We start from the raw sequence: 19,733 nt of genomic DNA on the forward strand, positions 1-19,733 counted from the left end.
TATTGTTTCAGGGATAGGCTCTCTTACAGAGAAGATTTCTTCATTTATTGATTATTTCCTTAAGCCACATGTTTTTGCACTACCCTCTTACTTAAGGGACTCAAGTGATTTCATTCAGGTCCTACAAACCATAGAATCAGTTGACAATGACTCTTTTCTTGTTACACTAGATGTGGAAAGTTTATATACGAACATCCCACACCAAGGTGGTCTAGAGGGAATTGAACACTTTCTCAATCAGAGGGTTGAAGTTATCCCCAGCACTAAATGTTTGAAAGATCTCACTGAAATAGTGCTTACTAAAAACTTTTTCTTGTTTGAAAATGACTTTTACTTACAAAAATGTGGTACAGCTATGGGTAGTAAGATGGCACCCAATTACGCTAACCTTTTCGTTGGGCTCCTTGAAACTGAGTTTATTTTTGATTCCAGTCACAATCCGTTTCTACAACACATTCAGTTGTGGAAACGTTATATAGATGATATATTCCTTATCTGGACTGGTTCTTCTACAGAGTTGACAGCCTTCCACAACTTTTTAAATGACAGCAGTCATTCTTTAAGGTTCACCATGGCCTCTGATCGTTGCCGAATGAATTTTCTTGACATTCTTGTCATTAAAGAAAACAACAGACTAAACATGGATCTGTATAGGAAACCGACAGACCGAAATGCCCTGTTGCATGGTGAAAGTTATCATCCGACCCCATTGAAGAGGGGCATCCCTATGGGTCAGTTCAAACGGGTACGTAGGATCTGCAGCTCAGATCAATCATTCACTACACATGCAAATGACCTCCAAAATCGTTTTGAACAACGTGGGTACCCAGATGAATGGATCAAACCTGCCATAGACAAATTCAGTGAATGTACCCAATTAGATTGTCTTAAAACAAAGGAGAAGACTGATAAAGCCCAACAAATTAACTGTTATACACAGTATTCTCCATTAGGTAGACATTTCGAAGCAACGATCAGAAAGCACTGGCATATCTTGAGGTCAGATCCCTCCCTAGGAAGAACCTTTTCTGCCCCTCCTCGCATAGTCTACAAAAGACCACCTAATCTTAAGAACCTCTTGGTTAGGTCACATTTACGTCAGGAGACACCCACACATTTTTTGTCTGATGTTCCAGATGGCAATTACAAGTGTGGCAGATGTGCACAATGTGGTTTCACATCCAAATGTCATACATTTAATCACCCTACTACAGGCAAGACTTTTAAAGTCAAGGGCATTATCAGCTGTACGACAAATAATGTGGTCTATATGCTTAAGTGTGTGTGTGGGCTTGCCTACATAGGCAAAACTCTAAGACCCCTTAAAACCAGAATTTCGGAACATAGGAGTGACATAAGAAACAAAAATTTCAAAAATCCTGTAGCCCTACATTTCCACCAAGCCCAACATTGTATTTCCTCCTTGAGGTATATTGGTATTGAAAGGGTCCAACTGCCACCTAGGGGTGGAGACATTGATGTTCTACTCCTTCAGCGTGAAACTTTTTGGATGTCAACCCTCAATACTGTTAATAAGGGCTTGAATGAGTCTTTCGACATCAGACCATTCCTATAATTGTACATTTATTATGAGTCTCTCAATCCAGTATACCTTTGAGTACATTTGTGGTGAATTTATCCCCCTTTTTACTTGAAGGTTTTTAACATGATTTTAACTCTTGCAGTAGTACAGTGTGCATGCCCCACACTTTATTATGTTTAGGCACTCACCTGTTGTACTATTTGTATCTCACATGTTCTCTTCCTTATCTGTAGGTTGTCGGATGATGTACTCTGATGGAGTGCCCCTCCTGAAGAACTACTAGTCCTCATCCTCATTTGTTCTCAGCATCGGACACAATTGGTGATAATTAAAGTAATGGTCTCAGCTTCCTCACTAGGAGCTTTGGGACTTTATCCTTTTTTTATTTTCAACACCAAACAATTAATAAATGAGTCATCTGGAATTTCAAATTAGATTTTTGTTATCCATGACAATCTTTTTGTGTCCTATCCTGAAATCAATGTGTATTATTGTGCTTAAATATTGCATATTGTGTACACATTCTGTACCTGTTGTATTTTTGTATTTGTGTATATTTAAACCTGTCATGTTTATTATTATTATTGTGACATTGGAAAATGGCTAATTGGTTTGGGCTTAGGTGGCATGAGTCACCACCCATCGTTAGAGCCAATCAGTTGTACCCCTTCCTGTATATAGGTACACACCCATTCCCTGTCACACTATTCCTGAAGAAGATCCTAAGGGATCGAAACGTTGAATCAAATAAACCAGTGGAGCTGAGTTTTTCATACCAGTGTTGCAGACTCTATTTTTTCTATTAACATGCTAATGCTAACATGCAACATGCTAACATGCTAGTACTGCCATGCTGCTAATGCTAACATGCTAATGATAACATGCTAATGTTAACATGCTAACCTGCTAGCATGCTAGTGCTAACATGCTGTTAATGCTAACATGCTAATGCTAACATGCTAGCACTAACATGCTAACATGCTGATGTTGTTGCATGTTAGCATTAGCATGTTAGCATTAGCAGCATGTCAGTACTAGCATGTTGCATGTTAGCATTAGCATGTTGGCATTATCATGTCAACATGTTAGCACTAGCATGTTAGCATTAGCATGTTAGCATGCTATGTTAGCATGCTAGCATATTACCATGTTAGCATTATTATGTTAGCATTTGCATGCTACCATGTTAGCATTAAGTTAGCATTAGCATGCTACCATTTTTCAGTATGAAAACTAAAAATAATAACAAAAAAATAAAAAGATAATATAAAGAATAAAAAAATATATATAAAAAAATTAAACTATCTATCTATGTATCTATAATGGTGAAAAATGTACTAAAATTTGTAAGAAATGTAGACATAGGCTAACATTTAGATGTGGCGGCCATCTTGAAATAGCACCGCCATATTGGATTCTTGGATGGCTCGGTTAAAAAAGTTAAAGAGTTGACCCAAAGGAAGGATCATGACAAATGTCACGCTTGTATCACCAAGCGAACAACCGTTCCAATGATCTGCTATATTGCACGAATTTTGTGTGCGTGTGTACATCTGTAATCCACGTAACTCGAGAACCGTTCGCTCCACCGACTTCAAATTCGACACACACGTTCCACATACCCACAGGGAGTGCAGTGCCCGGTCTTGAGTCGGCCGCACCCATGGTTGTCCAGAACCGCCACAAAAGGCCTTTTTTATTTGGCGGCCATCTTGAAAAATGGTTGGTTCGGTTAACAAAGTTAAAGAGGTGACCCATGCCAAATTTCACGCTTGTATCACCAAGTGAAAGATCGTTCCTATTATCTGCTGTACTATTAGTGTTGTTGTGATTTGTGTGTAATCCACTGTCAGTGTTTTTCAGTGCTACATGGTGATTGGAGGAATGGCTTGTTTGGAGGCACACCTGGGCCTCATCTCATCAGCCAGCCACCAGCATAAAAGGCTGGGAGAAGCTCCTCGTCAGTCTTGTTACTATCCGTCACCTGTGCTGATCTTGTTGTAGGCTGTAGTCTGTGCCATATCTCCTTAGTGCTATATCTTTATTTACTTGGTGTTTAAAGTACAGACCACAGTAGGCTATCTTGTTGCAAACCACCTTCTTGTGTTCCAAAGAGGGAAGCGATTGGTAAGGGTGTGCTGCCATTTATTTTATTCCCCCTTTTTTACTCTGTTTATGTTTAGTCAGGGAGCTTATAATTGTAATTTATTTTTGTTGTAGCTTAGCTCCTTTTCTTTCCAGTTAGGGTTGGGGTTTTTGTTTGTTGTTTTGGCTTTGGCCACCCTGATGTCTTACACGCTTGCCCTATCCTAGTGTTGTAAAGCTCTTTGTTTTCAATGAATGTAACTTTTTTTGCTTACCTGGTTTGTGATCCTTGTGATGGCCACATATATTACTCCTTTGGAGCCTAGACCCAATTTAGGGTCACTAAGGTCGTAATAGCGTTTAAGTTAAATAACTCAAACTACAAAACATTTCAAAGTCAAAGTTCCAGCATGTGTGCATGCCCACAGTAAGCTGATTAATAGAAGTGTGAATGGTGTTTCTAGGTGAAAGTGCTTTTGCCAATATCTGCAATTGAGCCCCATTGAAAATATCTCAATTTTGAAAGCACTATATATTTCTAAAACTATGAAACATTTCAAAGATTCCTTTTCAGGCAAACATGTCCACCGTAAGATGAACCTAAATGGGTTTGAATGGGGTTTCTAGGTGTAAGTATAGGACTAGTAGCTTGCAAATGTTTGTGCTATTGCCATTGAGAATGCTTTGGGTGTTTAACTGGGGACAGGGAGGAACTTCTTATTGATCTTTTTGGAAATTAAGAGTTTACATTGGAAATTAAGAGTTTACATAGTACACATCTATACGTCGTCCTCAGACGAGCCCTCCATCGGCGTTTCCAGTCATCTCGTTTCCAGTGCATGCATAAACTTTCTTTAATGATTATATCTGGTTTCAGTATTCATTTATTTACTATATTATTATTTTTGCAGTCAGTTTGTATTGGTGGTGGGGAGGGGGGCGAGGCGGGGGTCGCGAGACATGGCCAAAGCTGGGGGTCCCCAGCCAAAAAAGTTGAGAACCCCTGCCCTATAGTATGCGGTCCCAGACACTGCGGAGGCACTGGGCAGACACTGGGGAGGCATTGGGCAGACACCCACGTTGTGGCCAGAAAGTCATTCCATTTATAGCTAAAGGATCTGACAGAATGTACACATTTCTAGAGTTTCTCAGAGTTACATTAACCTTGATTTTACAATATAAATTGGGGGTCCCCAAGATAGAAATACCATTAAATGGGGGTCCGTGGCCTAATGCCTAACCGTAACCTCACAAAAACAAGTAATCCGTGGTTGTTGGAAAAGTATCAGAGGGGCTTGAACTCGCTAAGTTATGAAGTTTGTACTCCCAAGCAGGATGTGGAGTCCACTAGACCACTGAGGATGCTGCCAGTATGGGGTTCTGCTTCTATATTGACTATTTAAGCCATGAAGTCAGCCGCTCTTCCGCAACCACTTCCGGGTCTTACTCTCCTAGGTTCTACTCAAGGAAACTTACACGTCATATATTTTCTTTGTCGTGGACACTTTACAGTTACATTAATAATACTACTCGAGTTGGAAGTATTAAGACCCATTTTAACCCTCAATGGCTTCCTTTCTGAAAAATAACGTTATTGTAAAAAAAGATTCACGCGTTCATATGTAGCTATTTAGTATTTACAATGAGAAGCGGGTGTAACGTAGGAGGACTACAATATGACTACAAGAAACTTGCGGGAAAAAAACCATAGAGTATTAAAAGGATAGAGACTGATCTGGCGCGAAGCTCCGCCCCTCCACTATTCATGTGCAGACGTGTTGGGGCGGGTTTGGTCAGTGTTTGTTTGAGAGTGCCACGTCACGCATCGTGTCCGTCGTCGTCTGCAGACAGCAGGTAAATAATGAAATGTTATTTAATACTTAACGTTGTTGTTTTTGTTCAAACATGTTATCACTTATAAACAAACACAATTGTTTTTGCATGTAGTTGAGGTCCATTATTCATTCAGTATTTGAGCCACGAACCACCACTCTACATTATAGACTCTCACAATGGTGGTCAGTGGTTCAAATGGGTCTGAGGGGCTAAATGGCCTCAAATGGTGGACCGTGGCTCAGATACTGAATGAATAATGGACCTCGACTAGATGCAAAAACAAATTTGTTTGTTAAGGAAAACACTCTCACTCCTCGACGGGGAGGAGAACCCAGGCCCCGTCGCACGGCCGCCGCGTATAGTTTAGCTAAATGGCCCTAAACGGCTCCCAATGCATTCTCTATGGTAGTGAAAATTCACTACGGGCGCAGTACCCTTTCCGGCCACAACGTGGGTGCGGACGGGCCGTGGCGCTGTCCTAAACTTCGCTACCGATGTAATATATGTCTGGCCACAGAGTGGGTGTGGACGGGCCGTGGCGCTGTCCTAAACTTCGCTACCGATGTAATATATATAGATGGCAACAAAGGCAAGCCTTCGTTTCATTGGCTGTCCGGCTGTGCCAACTATCCGCGACCGGCCGTCGCGCACAAACCACCAATAGTAACCACTCGGCTACTAGAACATGCTTTTACAGGCCAGCTACAGAACCAGGCCGGCTGGTTCTGTTGCTGCAAGGCAGGGCGGGGCAGACCGGGCCAGGCAGAAAGAGAGTAAAATTTACATTTCAACGAAAGGACCTGTAAATGACAACACAAAAACTAAGGCACTGGTGTCGTACTTCTGGTTTACCGGAATGGGGTTCAACTCCCTGCAGTGCCCTGCTCAATGTGTTGTATTTACATGGTTCATTGGTCAATGGTCTGAGAGGTCATTGAGCGGCGCGCTATAGTGCACGATTCTTCATCATTGAGGATTAAAAAAAAAGGTGAAAATCAAGGAAAAGCGAAAGGCTATAGTCCATGGTCACGGACAGCATACTGGTCAAGGTCATTTATACTGGTAAAGGTAATTTATACTGGTCAAGGTCATTTACTAGTCTCATGAAGGTCATTTATACTAGTAAAGGTCATTTGTACTTGTCAAGGTCATTTATACTGGTCAAGGTCATTTACTAGTCTTATGAAGGTAATTTATACTGCTCAAGGTCATTGATATTGGTCAAGGTCATTAAGTGGCATGCTATAGTGCGCGATTCTTCATTGTTGAGGATTTGAAAAAAGGTGAAAATCAAGGATAAGCAAAAGGCTATAGTCCATGGTGTCGGAGGGCATATTAAAGTATGTCGTTTTTCACGATTTCGGAGGATTTGAAAAAAAGGTGAAAATCGCGGAAAAGCAAAAGGCTATAGTCCATCGTTTTTTACGATTTCGGAGGATTTGAAAAAAAGTTGAAAATCGCGGAAAAGCGAAAGGCTATATATAGTCCATGGTCTCGGAGGGCATACTATAGTATGTCGTTTTTCACGATTTCGGAGGATTTGAAAAAAAGGTGAAAATCGCGGAAAAGCGAAAGGCTATAGTCCATCGTTTTTTTACGATTTTGGAGGATTTGAAAAACTCGAAAAGCGAAAGGCTATAGTCCATGGTCACAGACCGCATACTGGTGAAGGTTATTTATACTGGTGAAGGTCATTTATACTAGTCAAGGTAATTTATACTTGTCAAGGTCATTTATACTGGTCAAGGTCATTTATACTTGTCAAGGTCATTTATACTGGTCATGGTCATTTACTAGCGAAAGGCTATAGTCCATGGTCTCGGAGGGCATACTATAGTATGTTGTTTTTCACGATTTCGGAGGATTTGAAAAAAGGTGAAAATCATTCTTTCCAATCCTCCAAAATCACAAATTGCTACTAGTCCTACATACTTACACCTAGAAACCCCATTCAAACCTATTTAGGTTCATCTTACGGTGGACATGTTTACGTGAAAAGGAATCTTTGAAATTTTTCATAGTTTTAGAAATATAGTGCTTTCAAATTTGAGACATTTATAGGCAGACATTGGCACTTCAAAAATCACTTTCACCTAGAAACTCCATTCACACTTTTTATTATTCAGCTTACTGTGGAGACACATGCTGGAACTTTTTTATTTTGAAATGTTTTGTAGTTTATGAGTTATTTAACTTAAACGCCCAATGCATTCTCTATGGCAATAGCACAAACTTTGGCTGCTACTAGTCCTACATACTTACACCTAGCAACCCCATTCTAGCCTACTTAGGTTCATCTTACGGTGGACATGTTTGCCTGAAAAGGAATCTTTGAAATGTTTCATAGTTTTAGAAATATAGTGCTTTGAAAGCACTGCTTTCAAATTTCCAATGGGGCTCAATGGCAGACATTGGCACGTCAAAAATCACTTTCACCTAGAAACTCAATTCACATGCACTTTTTATTATTCAGCTTACTGTGGAGACACATGCTGGAACTTTTTTATTTTGAAATGTTTTGTAGTTTATGAGTTATTGTGGGCTCGCCACAGCGAGCACACACTAGTTACTCTCAGTTTATATTTGTGGGCTCGCCACAGCGAGCACACAATACTTATTGCCAGCCTATATTTATTGTGGGCTCGCCACAGCGAGCACACAATAGTTATTGCCAGCCTATATTTATTTGTTTGTTTGTTTATTCTTCTTTATTCCACCCTTGTTTTGGCACCTAACTACTTCCGCATACTTTATGCTAGAAATTTAGTTCAAACTTCAAACTGTTCAGCTCTTTGCAGTTATTTATGCTCCAATTAGAATGTTTACAAAGTTTTATACTTTTTATACTTTTTAACTTTTTTACTTTTTTTTACATTCAGAGTCGATGGAAGAAAGGTCCCATTTTTCACAGATTAGCTCTTATTACTCCGTCATACTTTCACTTTGAAACTTCATTCAAACTTTATAATGTTCATCTATCTTTGAACTTTCATTGGTGAAAAAGTTGTTTTGAAAAAGTTTATACTTTTTAAAATATTTAACTTTATTTATAGTTTTTTCCTCCCATTGACAATGTATGGGATTTATCTCTAAATCAACCTCACTTTTGCAGCCTCATTACTCTGGCATACTTTGTCGTAGAAACGTGATTTAAACTTTAGAAAGCTCACACGACTCTGGACTTTTTCGTGGTTCAAACCGTATTCGAATACGTTTAACGGTTTCTCCGAAATCGCAGTTCAATCGCAGGCCGTTTCGCCTAATTAGTGCCAACTTAGAGTGCGGGGCTTCTTTCACTAGAGTGCGGAAGACAGAAAATCTTTCCTTGAAAATTTACCAAACAAATTGTCGTCCCGGCCAAAATATTCATTTTACACGCATGTTCTTTGGTCATTTTGTAGCCACACATGTCCTCTTTCACACAATGTGACCACCAAAGCACAGAGACATACAGAATGTGAACTACGGCCTTTTAAGTGACACAAATACAGTCATGCTGCTCATTGACCTCCATTGTAAAATTCTTACGAGGAAATTATCGCGATGACAATTCTTAACTCACATTTTCGATCTTACCAACACCACAATCGCACATGGTGTACCTCAATATCTCAGGCCACTCACAGCGAAAAAAATATTTGCATTCGACTTTTACTTTTTGCGATAGAGCAATTTGTTCTGGCATAGTTTCCCCCCATTCAGGACCATTGTAAAATATCAGACCTTCAAGTTGCGCGCCACTCCCAGTCTTTTACACTTCCACAGCTGAGACATATAAGGGCTTAATTACAGGGCTGAAATTAAAGTTACAAGATCTCAATGAGTTGCTCTGCGATACCTTGTGGGCTTGTAGGTCTGCTATTTGTGCAATTGGATGGCCTTTACACAGCTCTCGCAAGAGCACGCACGCACGCACACACACACCCTGTCTTCCTATTGGCTGGCCTTTACACAGCTCTCGCAAGCGCACGCACGCACGCACGCACACACACACACACACACACGCACACACGTTTATAAAAAAATACTTTCATAAAAAAAAAAAAAAAAAAAAAAAAAATTAAAGAAAATTAAAAATAATTAAAAAAATAAATAAATGAATAAATAAATAATAAAACTAATAAATAAAAAAAAAAAAAAAAAATGAAAAAAATTGAAAAAATTGAAAAAAAAAATTAAATTAAAAAAATTAAAAACATTTAAAAATAAAAACTTTAACTTTTTTTTAAACTTAAAAAGAAAAAAACTTTTAATAAAGAACTTAATATTATTCTTTTTTTACATTTAAAGAAAAATCTTAGACCATTATCAATAATCATTGTGTTTTTAAAGATAGGCCTATATGCTATTTGAACCTTCTTTTTACATGTAAAAGTATGCTATTTCTGTTAAGCTCATGAATGCTTTTATATGTATACTCCATTGGATTTACTCTTTTTTTTCTTTTTCTTTTTGACCTTTTCTTAATTCATCAAGAATACATTGTAAAGCATTATTCTTACATTACAAATCATTAGTAGACAGTAATACTTTACTTACTTTATTCTGCCACTTTTTGGGCATCGTACTACTTCCACATACTTTATTCCGCTTTATGCAGTTATTTATGCTTATTCTTTTTACCAATTTTTATACATTCTTTTTTAAACTTTTCCTTCAGCTTTAATACATTTTCTACTGTACATTATATACATTGCGTCTTTTGGCGAGCCCACGCAGTTTCTGCAGGGAACTGCTTTCTAGTTTAACTTAAACGCCCAATGCATTCTCTATGGCAATAGCACAAAATTTGGCATGCTAATAGTCCTACATACTTACACCTAGCAACCCCATTCTAGCCTACTTAGGTTCATCTTACGGTGGACATGTTTGCCTGAAAAGGAATCTTTGAAATGTTTCATAGTTTTAGAAATATAGTGCTTTCAAATTTGAGACATTTAACATGGGGCTCAATGGCAGCTCTATAGGCACGTCAAAAGTCACTTTCACCTAGAAACTCCATTCACACTTTTTATTATTCAGCTTACTGTGGAGACACATGCTGGAACTTTTTTTAATTTTTATGTTTTGTAGTTTATGAGTTATTTAACTTAAACGCCCAATGCATTCTCTATGGCAATAGCACAACATTTGGCATGCTACTAGTCCTACATACTTACACCTAGCAACCCCATTCTAGCCTACTTAGGTTCATCTTACGGTGGACATGTTTGCCTGAAAAGGAATCTTTGAAATGTTTCATAGTTTTAGAAATATAGTGCTTTCAAATTTACAATGGGGCTCAATGGCAAAAATGATGAAAAACGGCGTGCTATAGTATGCCGTACGATATGGTCCAAAATGATGAAAAACAAGGTTAATTTTTTTTTTAAACGATGGGCTATAACCCATGTTTTCTTTTTTTTTTTCTTTTTTTTCAAAACCTCAAAAATGATGAAAAACGGCGTGCTATAGTATGCCGTACGGAATGGGCTATAGCCCATGTTCAAAAATGATGAAAAACGAGGTTAATTTGTTTTGTTTTTTTTTTTATCCTCAAAAATGATGAAAAACAGCGTGCTATAGTATACCGTACGGTAGGGGCTATAGCCCATGTTCAAAAATGATGAAAAACGAGGTTAAAAAAAAATAAAAAAAATCAAAAAACAATGGGCTATAACCCATGTTTTTTTTTTCTTTTTTCTAAACCTCAAAAATGATGAAAAACGGCGTGCTATAGTATGCCGTACGGTATGGGCTATAGCCCATGTTCAAAAATGATGAAAAATGAGGTTAAAAAAAATATCAAAATTTCAAAAAACGATGGGCTATAACCCATGTTTATTTATTTTTTCATTTTTTTCAAAACCTCAAAAATGATGAAAAACGGCGTGCTATAGTATGCCGTACGGTATGGGCTATAGCCCATGTTCAAAAATTATGAAAAACTAGGTTAATCTTTTTTTCAAAAAACGATGGGCTATAACCCATGTTTTTTTTTTTTTTTTTTTTTTTTTTCAAATCCTCAAAAATGATGAAAAACGGCGTGCTATAGTATGCCGTACGATATGGGCTATAGCCCATGGTCCAAAATGATGAAAAACGAGGATATTATTTTTTTCAAAAATTAAAAAAAACAATGGGCTATAACCCATTGTTTTTTTAATTTTTTAATTTTGCCCAAATCCTCAAAAATGATGAAAAACGAAGTGCTACAGTATAGTATGCCGTACGATATGGGCTATAGCCCATATCCTTGCGGTGTATAGCGGTGTATGAGAATGGGTGTTGCGGAGGATGAGAGCATTCCTCTCATCCTCCGCAACACAATGCATTCTCTATCTATGGCAATAGCACAAACTTTGGCATGCTACTAGTCCTACATACTTACACCTAGCAACCCCATTCTAGCCTACTTAGGTTCATCTTATGGTGGACATGTTTGCCTGAAAAGGAATCTTTGAAATGTTTCATAGTTTTAGAAATATAGTGCTTTCAAATTTGAGACATTTAACATGGGGCTCAATGGCAGCTCTATAGGCACGTCAAAAGTCACTTTCACCTAGAAACTCCATTTACACTTTTTATTATTCAGCTTACTGTGGAGACACATGCTGGAACTTTTTTTTATTTTTATGTTTTGTAGTTTATGAGTTATTTAACTTAAACGCCCAATGCATTCTCTATGGCAATAGCACAAAATTTGGCATGCTAATAGTCCTACATACTTACACCTAGCAACCCCATTCTAGCCTACTTAGGTTCATCTTACGGTGGACATGTTTGCCTGAAAAGGAATCTTTGAAATGTTTCATAGTTTTAGAAATATAGTGCTTTCAAATTTGAGACATTTAACATGGGGCTCAATGGCAGCTCTATAGGCACGTCAAAAGTCACTTTCACCTAGAAACTCCATTCACACTTTTTATTATTCAGCTTACTGTGGAGACACATGCTGGAACTTTTTTTTATTTTTATGTTTTGTAGTTTATGAGTTATTTAACTTAAACGCCCAATGCATTCTCTATGGCAATAGCACAAAATTTGGCATGCTAATAGTCCTACATACTTACACCTAGCAACCCCATTCTAGCCTACTTAGGTTCATCTTACGGTGGACATGTTTGCCTGAAAAGGAATCTTTGAAATGTTTCATAGTTTTAGAAATATAGTGCTTTCAAATTTGAGACATTTAACATGGGGCTCAATGGCAGCTCTATAGGCACGTCAAAAGTCACTTTCACCTAGAAACTCCATTCACACTTTTTATTATTCAGCTTACTGTGGAGACACATGCTGGAACTTTTTTTTATTTTTATGTTTTGTAGTTTATGAGTTATTTAACTTAAATGCCCAATGCATTCTCTATGGCAATAGCACAACATTTGGCAAGCTACTAGTCCTACATACTTACACCTAGCAAACCCATTCTAGCCTACTTAGGTTCATCTTACGGTGGACATGTTTGCCTGAAAAGGAATCTTTGAAATCTTTCATAGTTTTAGAAATATAGTGCTTTCAAATTTACAATGGGGCTCAATGGCAAAAATGATGAAAAACGGCGTGCTATAGTATGCCGTACGATATGGTCCAAAATGATGAAAAACGAGGTAATTTTTTTTTTTTTTTAACGATGGGCTATAGCCCATGTTCAAAAATGATGAAAAACGAGTTTTTTTTTTCTTTTTTCAAAATTTCAAAAAACGATGGGCTATAACCCATGTTTTTTTTGTTTGTTTTTTTCAAAACCTCAAAAATTATGAAAAACGGCGTGCTATAGTATGCCGTACGGTATGGGCTATAGCCCATGTTAAAAAATTATGAAAAACGAGGTTAAAAAAAAATATCAAAATTTAAAAGAACGATGGGCTATAACCCATGTTTTTTTTCTTTTTTTTTTCTTTTTTTTCAAAACCTCAAAAATGATGAAAAACGGCGTGCTATAGTATGCCGTACGATATGGGCTATAGCCCATGGTCCAAAATGATGAAAAACGAGGATATTATTTTTTTCAAAAATTAAAAAAAACGATGGGCTATAACCCATGTTTTTTTCATTTTTTTCCATTTTTTTCAAATCCTCAAAAATGATGAAAAACAGCGTGCTATAGTATACCGTACGGTAGGGGCTATAGCCCATGTTCAAAAATGATGAAAAACGAGGTTAAAAAAAAATATCAAAATTTCAAAAAACGATGGGCTATAACCCATGTTATTTTTTTTTCAAAACCTCAAAAATGATGAAAAACGGCGTGCTATAGTATGCCGTACGGTATGGGCTATAGCCCATGTTCAAAAATGATGAAAAACGAGGTTAAAAAAAATATCAAAAAACGATGGGCTATAACCCATGTTTTTTTTTTTTTCGTTTTTTTCAAAACCTCAAAAATGATGAAAAACGGCTTGCTATAGTATGCCGTACGGTATGGGCTATAGCCCATGTTAAAAAATGATGAAAAACTAGTTTTTTTTTTCTTTTTTCAAAATTTCAAAAAACGATGGGCTATAACCCATGTTTTTTTCATTTTTTTCAAATCCTCAAAAATGATGAAAAACGGCGTGCTATAGTATGCCGTACGATATGGGCTATAGCCCATGGTCCAAAATGATGAAAAACGAGGATATTATTTTTTTCAAAAATTTAAAAAAACAATGGGCTATAACCCATCGTTTTTTTAATTTTTTCCAAATCCTCAAAAATGATGAAAAACGGCGTGCTATAGTATGCCGTACGATATGGGCTATAGCCCATGGTCCAAAATGATGAAAAACGAGGATATTATTTTTTTCAAAAATTTAAAAAAACAATGGGCTATAACCCATCGTTTTTTTAATTTTTTCCAAATCCTCAAAAATGATGAAAAACGGCGTGCTACAGTATAGTATGCCGTACGATATGGGCTATAGCCCATATCCTTGCGGTGTATAGCGGTGTATGAGAATGGGTGTTGCGGAGGATGAGAGCATTCCTCTCATCCTCCGCAACACAATGCATTCTCTATGGCAATAGCACAAACTTTGGCATGCTACTAGTCCTACATACTTACACCTAGCAACCCCATTCTAGCCTACTTAGGTTCATCTTACGGTGGACATGTTTGCCTGAAAAGGAATCTTTGAAATGTTTCATAGTTTTAGAAATATAGTGCTTTCAAATTTGAGACATTTAACATGGGGCTCAATGGCAGCTCTATAGGCACGTCAAAAGTCACTTTCACCTAGAAACTCCATTCACACTTTTTATTATTCAGCTTACTGTGGAGACACATGCTGGAACTTTTTTTTATTTTTATGTTTTGTAGTTTATGAGTTATTTAACTTAAACGCCCAATGCATTCTCTATGGCAATAGCACAAAATTTGGCATGCTAATAGTCCTATATACTTACACCTAGCAACCCCATTCTAGCCTACTTAGGTTCATCTTACGGTGGACATGTTTGCCTGAAAAGGAATCTTTGAAATGTTTCATAGTTTTAGAAATATAGTGCTTTCAAATTTACAATGGGGCTCAATGGCAAAAATTATGAAAAACGGCGTGCTATAGTATGCCGTACGATATGGTCCAAAATGATGAAAAACGAGGTTAATTTTTATTTTATTTTAAACGATGGGCTATAACCCATGTTTTTTTTTTTTTTTTTTCAAAACCTCAAAAATGATGAAAAACTGCGTGCTATAGTATGCCGTACGGTATGGGCTATAGCCCATGTTCAAAAATGATGAAAAACGAGGTTAAAAAAAATATCAAAATTTCAAAAAACGATGGGCTATAACCCATATTTTTTTTTTTTTTTTTTTTTAAACCTCAAAAATGATGAAAAACGGCGTGCTATAGTATGCCGTACGGTATGGGCTATAGCCCATGTTCAAGAATGATGAAAAACGATTTTTTCTTTTTTTTTTTTCAAAAAACGATGGGCTATAACCCATGTTTTTTTTTTTTTCCTTTTTTTCAAAACCTCAAAAATGATGAAAAACGGCGTGCTATAGTATGCCGTACGGTATGGGCTATAGCCCATGTTCAAAAATGATGAAAAACGAGTTATTTTTTCTTTTTTCAAAATTTCAAAAAACGATGGGCTATAACCCATGTTTTTTTTTTCCCCATTTTTTTCAAAACCTCAAAAATGATGAAAAACGGCGTGCTATAGTATGCCGTACGGTATGGGCTATAGCCCATGTTCAAAAATGATGAAAAACTAGTTTTTGTTTTTCTTTTCAATATTTCAAAAAACGATGGGCTATAACCCATGTTTTTTTTCCAATTTTTTTCAAAACCTCAAAAATGATGAAAAACGGCGTGCTATAGTATGCCGTACGGTATGGGCTATAGCCCATGTTCAAAAATGATGAAAAACTAGTTATTTTTTTCTTTTTTCAAAATTTCAAAAAACGGTATGGGCTATAGCCCATGTTAAAAAATGATGAAAAACTAGGTTAATTTTTTTTTCAAAAAACGATGGGCTATAACCCATGTTTTTTTCATTTTTTTCAAATCCTCAAAAATGATGAAAAACGGCGTGCTATAGTATGCCGTACGATATGGGCTATAGCCCATGGTCCAAAATGATGAAAAACGAGGATATTATTTTTTTCAAAGATAAAAAAAAAAACAATGGGCTATAACCCATCGTTTTTATTTATTTTTTATTTTTTTCCAAATCCTCAAAAATGATGAAAAACGGCGTGCTACAGTATAGTATGCCGTACGATATGGGCTATAGCCCATATCCTTGCGGTGTATAGCGGTGTATGAGAATGGGTGTTGCGGAGGATGAGAGCATTCCTCTCATCCTCCGCAACACAATGCATTCTCTATGGCAATAGCACAAACTTTGGCATGCTACTAGTCCTACATACTTACACCTAGCAACCCCATTCTAGCCTACTTAGGTTCATCTTACGGTGGACATGTTTGCCTGAAAAGGAATCTTTGAAATGTTTCATAGTTTTAGAAATATAGTGCTTTCAAATTTGAGACATTTAACATGGGGCTCAATGGCAGCTCTATAGGCACGTCAAAAGTCACTTTCACCTAGAAACTCCATTCACACTTTTTATTATTCAGCTTACTGTGGAGACACATGCTGGAACTTTTATTTATTTTTATGTTTTGTAGTTTATGAGTTATTTAACTTAAACGCCCAATGCATTCTCTATGGCAATAGCACAAAATTTGGCATGCTAATAGTCCTATATACTTACACCTAGCAACCCCATTCTAGCCTACTTAGGTTCATCTTACGGTGGACATGTTTGAAAATGTTTGAAATGTTTCATAGTTTTAGAAATATAGTGCTTTCAAATTTACAATGGAGCTCAATGGCAAAAATTATGAAAAACGGCGTGCTATAGTATGCCGTACGATATGGTCCAAAATGATGAAAAACGAGGTTAATTATTTATTTTTTTAACGATGGGCTATAACCCATGTTTTTTTTTTTTTTCAAAACCTCAAAAATGATGAAAAACTGCGTGCTATAGTATGCCGTACGGTATGGGCTATAGCCCATGTTCAAAAATGATGAAAAACGAGGTTAAAAAAATATATCAAAATTTCAAAAAACGATGGGCTATAACCCATGTTTTTTTTTTTTTCATTTTTTTCAAAACCTCAAAAATTATGAAAAACGGCGTGCTATAGTATGCCGTACGGTATGGGCTATAGCCCATGTTCAAAAATGATTAAAAACGAGGTTAAAAAAATATATCAAAATTTCAAAAAACGATGGGCTATAACCCATGGTTTTTTTTTTTTCATTTTTTTCAAAACCTCAAAAATGATGAAAAACGGCGTGCTATAGTATGCCGTACGGTATGGGCTATAGCCCATGTTCAAAAATGATGAAAAACGAGGTTAAAAAAAAATATCAAAATTTCAAAAAACGATGGGCTATACCCCATGTTTTTTTTGTTTTGTTTTTTTTCAAAACCTCAAAAATGATGAAAAACGGCGTGCTATAGTATGCCGTACGGTATGGGCTATAGCCCATGTTCAAAAATGATGAAAAACTATTTTTTTATTTTTTTTTATTTAAAAAAACGATGGGCTATAACCCATGTTTTTTTTTTTTTTTCTTTTTTTCAAAACCTCAAAAATGATGAAAAACGGCGTGTTATAGTATGCCGTACGGTATGGGCTATAGCCCATGTTCAAAAATGATGAAAAACGAGGTTAAAAAGAAATATCAAAATTTCAAAAAACGATGGGCTATAACCCATGTTTTTTTTTTTTCATTTTTTTCAAAACCTCAAAAATGATGAAAAACGGCGTGCTATAGTATGCCGTACGGTATGGGCTATAGCCCATGTTCAAAAATGATGAAAAACGAGTTTTGTTTTTTCTTTTCAATATTTCAAAAAACGATGGGCTATAACCCATGTTTTTTTTTTTTTCATTTTTTTCAAAACCTCAAAAATGATGAAAAACGGCGTGCTATAGTATGCCGTACGGTATGGGCTATAGCCCATGTTCAAAAATGATGAAAAACGAGGTTAAAAAAAATATCAAAATTTCAAAAAACGATGGGCTATAACCCATGTTTTTTTTTTTTGTTTTTTTTTTAAACCTCAAAAATGATGAAAAACGGCGTGCTATAGTATGCCGTACGGTATGGGCTATAGCCCATGTTCAAGAATGATGAAAAACGATTTTTTCTTTTTTTTTTTTCAAAAAACGATGGGCTATAACCCATGTTTTTTTTTTTTCCTTTTTTTCAAAACCTCAAAAATGATGAAAAACGGCGTGCTATAGTATGCCGTACGGTATGGGCTATAGCCCATGTTCAAAAATGATGAAAAACGAGTTATTTTTTCTTTTTTCAAAATTTCAAAAAACGATGGGCTATAACCCATGTTTTTTTTTTCCCCATTTTTTTCAAAACCTCAAAAATGATGAAAAACGGCGTGCTATAGTATGCCGTACGGTATGGGCTATAGCCCATGTTCAAAAATGATGAAAAACTAGTTTTTGTTTTTCTTTTCAATATTTCAAAAAACGATGGGCTATAACCCATGTTTTTTTTTCCAATTTTTTTCAAAACCTCAAAAATGATGAAAAACGGCGTGCTATAGTATGCCGTACGGTATGGGCTATAGCCCATGTTCAAAAATGATGAAAAACTAGTTATTTTTTTCTTTTTTCAAAATTTCAAAAAACGGTATGGGCTATAGCCCATGTTAAAAAATGATGAAAAACTAGGTTAATTTTTTTTTCAAAAAACGATGGGCTATAACCCATGTTTTTTTCATTTTTTTCAAATCCTCAAAAATGATGAAAAACGGCGCGCTATAGTATGCCGTACGATATGGGCTATAGCCCATGGTCCAAAATGATGAAAAACGAGGATATTATTTTTTTCAAAGATAAAAAAAAAAACAATGGGCTATAACCCATCGTTTTTATTTATTTTTTATTTTTTTCCAAATCCTCAAAAATGATGAAAAACGGCGTGCTACAGTATAGTATGCCGTACGATATGGGCTATAGCCCATATCCTTGCGGTGTATAGCGGTGTATGAGAATGGGTGTTGCGGAGGATGAGAGCATTCCTCTCATCCTCCGCAACACAATGCATTCTCTATGGCAATAGCACAAACTTTGGCATGCTACTAGTCCTACATACTTACACCTAGCAACCCCATTCTAGCCTACTTAGGTTCATCTTACGGTGGACATGTTTGCCTGAAAAGGAATCTTTGAAATGTTTCATAGTTTTAGAAATATAGTGCTTTCAAATTTGAGACATTTAACATGGGGCTCAATGGCAGCTCTATAGGCACGTCAAAAGTCACTTTCACCTAGAAACTCCATTCACACTTTTTATTATTCAGCTTACTGTGGAGACACATGCTGGAACTTTTATTTATTTTTATGTTTTGTAGTTTATGAGTTATTTAACTTAAACGCCCAATGCATTCTCTATGGCAATAGCACAAAATTTGGCATGCTAATAGTCCTATATACTTACACCTAGCAACCCCATTCTAGCCTACTTAGGTTCATCTTACGGTGGACATGTTTGAAAATGTTTGAAATGTTTCATAGTTTTAGAAATATAGTGCTTTCAAATTTACAATGGAGCTCAATGGCAAAAATTATGAAAAACGGCGTGCTATAGTATGCCGTACGATATGGTCCAAAATGATGAAAAACGAGGTTAATTATTTATTTTTTTAACGATGGGCTATAACCCATGTTTTTTTTTTTTTTTTTTTTTTTTTCAAAACCTCAAAAATGATGAAAAACTGCGTGCTATAGTATGCCGTACGGTATGGGCTATAGCCCAT

The sequence above is a fragment of the Protomyctophum parallelum genome (assembly GCF_964188405.1).
Source record: "Protomyctophum parallelum genome assembly, chromosome: 4".
Taxonomy (NCBI): domain Eukaryota; kingdom Metazoa; phylum Chordata; class Actinopteri; order Myctophiformes; family Myctophidae; genus Protomyctophum; species Protomyctophum parallelum.